The sequence below is a fragment of the Sinocyclocheilus rhinocerous genome, unplaced genomic scaffold (assembly GCF_001515625.1).
Source record: "Sinocyclocheilus rhinocerous isolate Xijiao unplaced genomic scaffold, SAMN03320098_v1.1 scaffold1243, whole genome shotgun sequence".
Lineage (NCBI taxonomy): Eukaryota > Metazoa > Chordata > Actinopteri > Cypriniformes > Cyprinidae > Sinocyclocheilus > Sinocyclocheilus rhinocerous.
The window spans coordinates 1,989,152-1,995,046 of NW_015626033.1; positions in this window are offsets into that span (position 1 = coordinate 1,989,152).

The following is a 5,895-nucleotide window of genomic DNA, read 5'->3' on the forward strand; positions in this document are numbered from 1 at the left end:
ATAATTATGCACACCTGAATATAAGGAGTTTTTCACTTCCAGCCTTCATGAACAATTATATATCATTTATAAATGATTAAATAATGTGATTAGGTTGATGTGGTTTGGAATTGGTAAAATGTGCTTGGAAAAAAATGATCACAATATCAACTTGCATAATAATTATGCACTCACAGAAACAGCCATATTATAATACTTGATGACTTCATATAAGCAGCTATAAGTATGTGTGCAATTTTCCTTCTTCATTTTTATTTAATTGCATCTCTTTCATAATTTATAATAAGATGTCCAATATTACAAAAAGGTTGTTTCTGATAAAACTAGACAACTATGATATTATAAGCTATTTTATAAGCTAATATAAAATAGTAATAGCAGTATTAGTAATAATAATAATTATTAATATTACTATTATTATTTGTATTGCTTAGAATATACATGTAGAAAAAATATATATAGTTTTCCAATTCTATCAGAAACAACTATACTATAACTAGCTAGAAGCGCCCTCATTAAAAATTGCACACAATTTTCCTTCTTGATTGTTTTTTAATTGTATACATCTATTTTATTACTTTTAGGATGCTCAAATCAAACCACTTGCTTGAGTGACTCTATCCTGATGGAAAAAAATGCTTTCGGACACTGCGCATCTCCCAACTATCATGAAGACCTCTAGAATCATCCTCCCTCACCTTGATCTAATTAGCGTTTGTGGCCGGTTTCAGTGGCACTCTGACAAAGAGCAATTTCAAGATTAAAATCCAGCCCCTGTACCAACGCTTCAGCATTTCTGCCAAGTCTACTGACGCAGAAAGAGTGCATTAAGGAGCGCGTGTCATGATGCATTACTGGCGGGATATGATTTGATGCAAAGGCGAGCTGCAGTGCAATAGAAACGGAGATGACGATGAATATTTTGTTTGTTGTAATAACCGTGATGGAATGGCTGGATCCATTAGAGAAGGCCGTTCCCGCAGTCATTCATTGTGGCCAGAGGTAATACTGTTAAGTGGAGGCATCAGGGGTGAGAGAAAGAACGTAAGTAAAAGAGAGAGAGATGACTAATATCTGAGGGTATTTTGAGACTGGCATCAGGGGTGAGAGAGAGAACATAAGTAAAAGAGAGAGAGATGACTAATATCTGAGGGTATTTTGAGACTGGGGTGGAAAGCTCCAAGTTCACAGTGACTTTGAGGCTGATTTGCAGAATTATAACTCACTAACACAGCTCTGAAAATGACTTCCCAGTGGTGTATAACCACTTCTGTGCCATACTTCCAGGAAATTACATATTAGTTTGAAAGCCACAATATTTTGATTAACAGTTGTGCATCTGTGCAACAGTTTGAGTCCTGTGCTTTGTTTGGAAGACGACAGAGTGCATGGGTGGATGAGAAACGAGAGGGACAGCAGGTGTGCGAGTGGGCAACAGCCAATCACAGCGCAACATTTCTACATGGCTGTGACTGCAGTCATTCCTTAAAAATAAGGAGAGCATTCAACTACGCAAACAGAAGAAAAGATTTGACTCTCTTGACAACCATTTAAACTAACATGGTTCTAAGTGATGTCTGTCTGACTTTGAATGTAGGTTTTAAGTAAAGCTGGATGATACTCAGTGATTGACAAGTAACTCTGTTCCATTTTAATAAAAAAAAATAAAAAAAAAGAGCAAGAGGAAAACGCAAAGCTCACTTTGTATCCTGTCTGCATCACCAGATAGGAAAACAAAGACACATGGCACATCATGGTGTCAGCCTTGGAAGAACCTTTTTTATATAACAATGTAGGAGGTCATACATTTCAGTTTCTCCAAGCCGTCATAGTTTTTCAGGCTCAAATTTCCCTTGAGATATACTAATAATTTAGAGAAACATTTATGACACATTAGGGTTATTTACAGCAACTAAAACTAAAACTGTACAAAAAAAAATTGTTACCTGAAATAAAATATACATTTTAAACTGAAATAAAATGAAATAAAAATGTCTATAGTTTTTTTATTCATTTTTATTTTAGTTTGTTATATTAGTGCATTAAGTTAAACTAAATAAATAAAAATAAAAAAATAAAAAAAGTAAATTAAAAACTAAAACAAAAAAAAATTAAAGTGAAAATAAAAGATAAAAAAAACAAATAAAAAAAACTAATATAGCATATCTGATACCAAAATAACACTGTGACACATTTTGGATTGGCATATAATTTACAAGCATTACTCAAGTAATTATGTAATTATTCTTTGTAATTATTTAAATGGATGGTTCAACCAAAAAAAAAATTTAAAAATTAAAAATAAAAAGTAAATGTTTTTTAAAAATGGCTGTTTTTTTTATTATACATTGAAAGTCAATGGTCACCAAAACTGAACATTCTCCAAAATATCAAAATGTCAATATTACTGTTTAACATAATGCAGAGTGGCAGCTCTTGTAGGCTGCATTTACATTGCAGTTATTGACAAATTAATTTTCAATGACATTTCCACCAATAATTTGTGATTAATTTTAAAAACTACTTTGATTGAGCCAACTGAATTTTGATTCTTATCAATGAATCGCTTAAACTGCTTTACAAACTAATTCATTAGTAAACTTTACTCTTAAAACAGTTCTCTTTACTCTTAAGAATCCATAACTAGTAATCAAAACCAATAGCCATCAGGTAACCCAGTGTTTCCCAACCTTTCTTTAGTCACGGCACCCTTTGGAAATTTTAACAAATTTGTGGCACCCTACAAAATTAATTTTGTCACAATATTTGAATTTCTAACTTCGATATGATACTTTGAAAAGTATAGATATTCAGTACAGCAGGGAAGAACTGCAGAATATACTGTCATACAGATATTTTTAATATTATTAAAAAAAATTGTCCATCAATGGTGGCAATCAGTAGGCTAATTTCTAATGAAAAGACCAATTTATATGACAGATTTTAATGTAGGCTTTTATTCATATGTAAACATTGTGAGATAGCTAGTTATAATGGTAATTAAACAAAGTTTTGCTCAATCAGTGTATTTTTTATTTTACAGTTGGGTAATTTTGTTGCAGTAGAATTGAATTGAATAAAAAATGACAAGGAGGTTAGGCAGTTAATAATAAAATAAGAACAAAAGAAATTACTAATGATAGCACAAATAAAAAATAACGATAGGCCTACAAATGAAATAAATTGCTTTTTTAGTTTTCAGGTAGGTCCTAAAACACGTAGGGTAATTGTCTTGTTAAGGCAAAGGCTTTCACACTGGATCCACAAGGAGGACAATTTTTGTTAAAAAAATTATAAAATAAATAATAATAATAATAATCATTTGTTTTGTCAGTTGTTGTTTAGGCTAAAATATGTTTACTAAAAATTAATTTCATTGCAATAACTGTAATACATTTACTAAATAAAAAAATATTATGCTTTCTAGTTTCATTATTAGTTTCTATGCTTTTTGGTGAAAAGTGCTACATAATTTTAATTGAATTGAAATGATTCTTTTCATGTTTATACAAGATACACTAAAACTAATATTTTTGCCTTTGCTTTAGAACAATGACTATAAATAAGCTAATAATTTTATTTAGGAAACAACACTATCTTCATAACATCACGCTTTATTTTTCCTCACACAGTACAAATGCAGCTGCCATGATTTTTTGAAAGAGGTCCCTCGCAAAGATATTGCCATAATTGGAGGTCCTTGGCATTAAAAAGTTTGAAATCCTCCATGTTAAGAAGGCAGAATCGTTAACCTACCGCTAAGTACAGCTAATACTGAATTGACTAGTATTAAAACCTCTTTAAGTTTTTTTTTCTTATTGATTGGCACTGAAGTACCACTACTTTCCTGTGTGTGTATCATTCTGTAGCAATAGAGGTAGGAAAGGAGCAGCAGGGATCACATGCTATAAACAACAAGTGAGGAAGGAAAGAGACAACCTGTTTGTGTTATGTATCGGATGCAGGACATTTACTCATGACCTGGGCTCCTCTCCAATCCTGCCACTCAGTCAAAAAAGCACAGTTCATAAAGGATGAACAGAGTGATGGAAGAATAGCACAGAGACAGAGAAAGACACAGAGGAAGAGGGAGAGATATTTAGTGTGAGGAAAGGGGGGTTGTCACTTAACGTGTTGACTCAAGCACAGCGAGTTGGAGGGTGAAAAATAGGGCAATTCAGCTAGAGAGAAATGAGGAATAACAGGGCTGCCCTGAGTCCAGCGTGAATCAATGTAATGGATTTACGTTCAAATTGGATGAGGAGGGAAGATGGGGGGAGGGGTGGTAAGAATGGAGCTGAATGTATACACAAGCTTCTGCGAGAAATGGCAAAAGGAAGGAAAGAGACAACCTGTTTGTGTTATGTATCGGATGCAGGACATTTACTCCTCTCCAATCCTGCCACTCAGTCAAAAAAGCACAGTTCATAAAGGATGAACAGAGTGATGGAAGAATAGCACAGAGACAGAGAAAGACACAGAGGAAGAGGGAGAGATATTTAGTGTGAGGAAAGGGGGGTTGTCACTTAACGTGTTGACTCAAGCACAGCGAGTTGGAGGGTGAAAAATAGGGCAATTCAGCTAGAGAGAAATGAGGAATAACAGGGCTGCCCTGAGTCCAGCGTGAATCAATGTAATGGATTTACGTTCAAATTGGATGAGGAGGGAAGATGGGGGGAGGGGTGGTAAGAATGGAGCTGAATGTATACACAAGCTTCTGCGAGAAATGGCAAATTGCTAGCGGCAAAAACATGTGAGGTGCTATCCAGCTCACTATAAGTAGTGTTAGAGAAGCGTGATTACAGTGACTGACTTCATTAGCGGATGAAATCAAACCTGATCCCTCCCGATAATCGGATCCGGCATCAAACATAGATACCTAATAACATCTATGATTACTTTACTCTATCTTGATTCAAACCCCGCAAAATAAGCTGAGTGATTTTATGATGTTTGTTTCTATTAATGGCTTTTGAATGTCTACAATATTGCTTCAAACAATGTGATAAAACCCTGTGACAGTATCATCTAGTGCCTTCCAAATTGTGAATGAATCTGATTCACTCAACGAACCACTGAATTACTTCTGGCCATCTCTGATGACTCAAAGTGAACCAAAATCTTCTGCTGTGTTGTGATGAAAAACTTGTGACGAATAGTTCACAGTAAGTACAAAAACCAAAACTAACTAACTAAATAAAAATAAATACATTTATAATTGTCTTGTTAAGGCAAAGGCTTTCACACTGGATCCACAAGGAGGACAATTTTTGTTAAAAAAATTATAAAATAAATAATAATAATAATAATCATTTGTTTTGTCAGTTGTTGTTTAGGCTAAAATATGTTTACTAAAAATTAATTTCATTGCAATAACTGTAATACATTTACTAAATTAAAAAATATTATGCTTTCTAGTTTCATTATTAGTTTCTATGCTTTTTGCTGAAAAGTGCTACAATTTTAATTGAATTGAAATGATTCTTTTCATGTTTATACAAGATACACTAAAGCTAATATTTTTGCCTTTGCTTTAGAGCAATGACTATAAATAAGCTAATAATTTTATTTAGGAAACAACACTATCTTCATAACATCACGCTTTATTTTTCCTCACACAGTACAAATGCAGCTGCCATGATTTTTTGAAAGAGGTCCCTCGCAAAGATATTGCCATAATTGGAGGTCCTTGGCATTAAAAAGTTTGAAATCCTCCATGTTAAGAAGGCAGAATCGTTAAAATTCCTTATGAATCCTAAGCCAACTTATTATATAATGAGCCATAGGTTCATCTAAGTACAAAAAAGGTCATATTTTCACACATTTTAGACAACCAAGTTCAAAGAGTTTGAACAGCTAGAAGGGAGGAACAAGACACTTCAGTAGTGGCTGAGA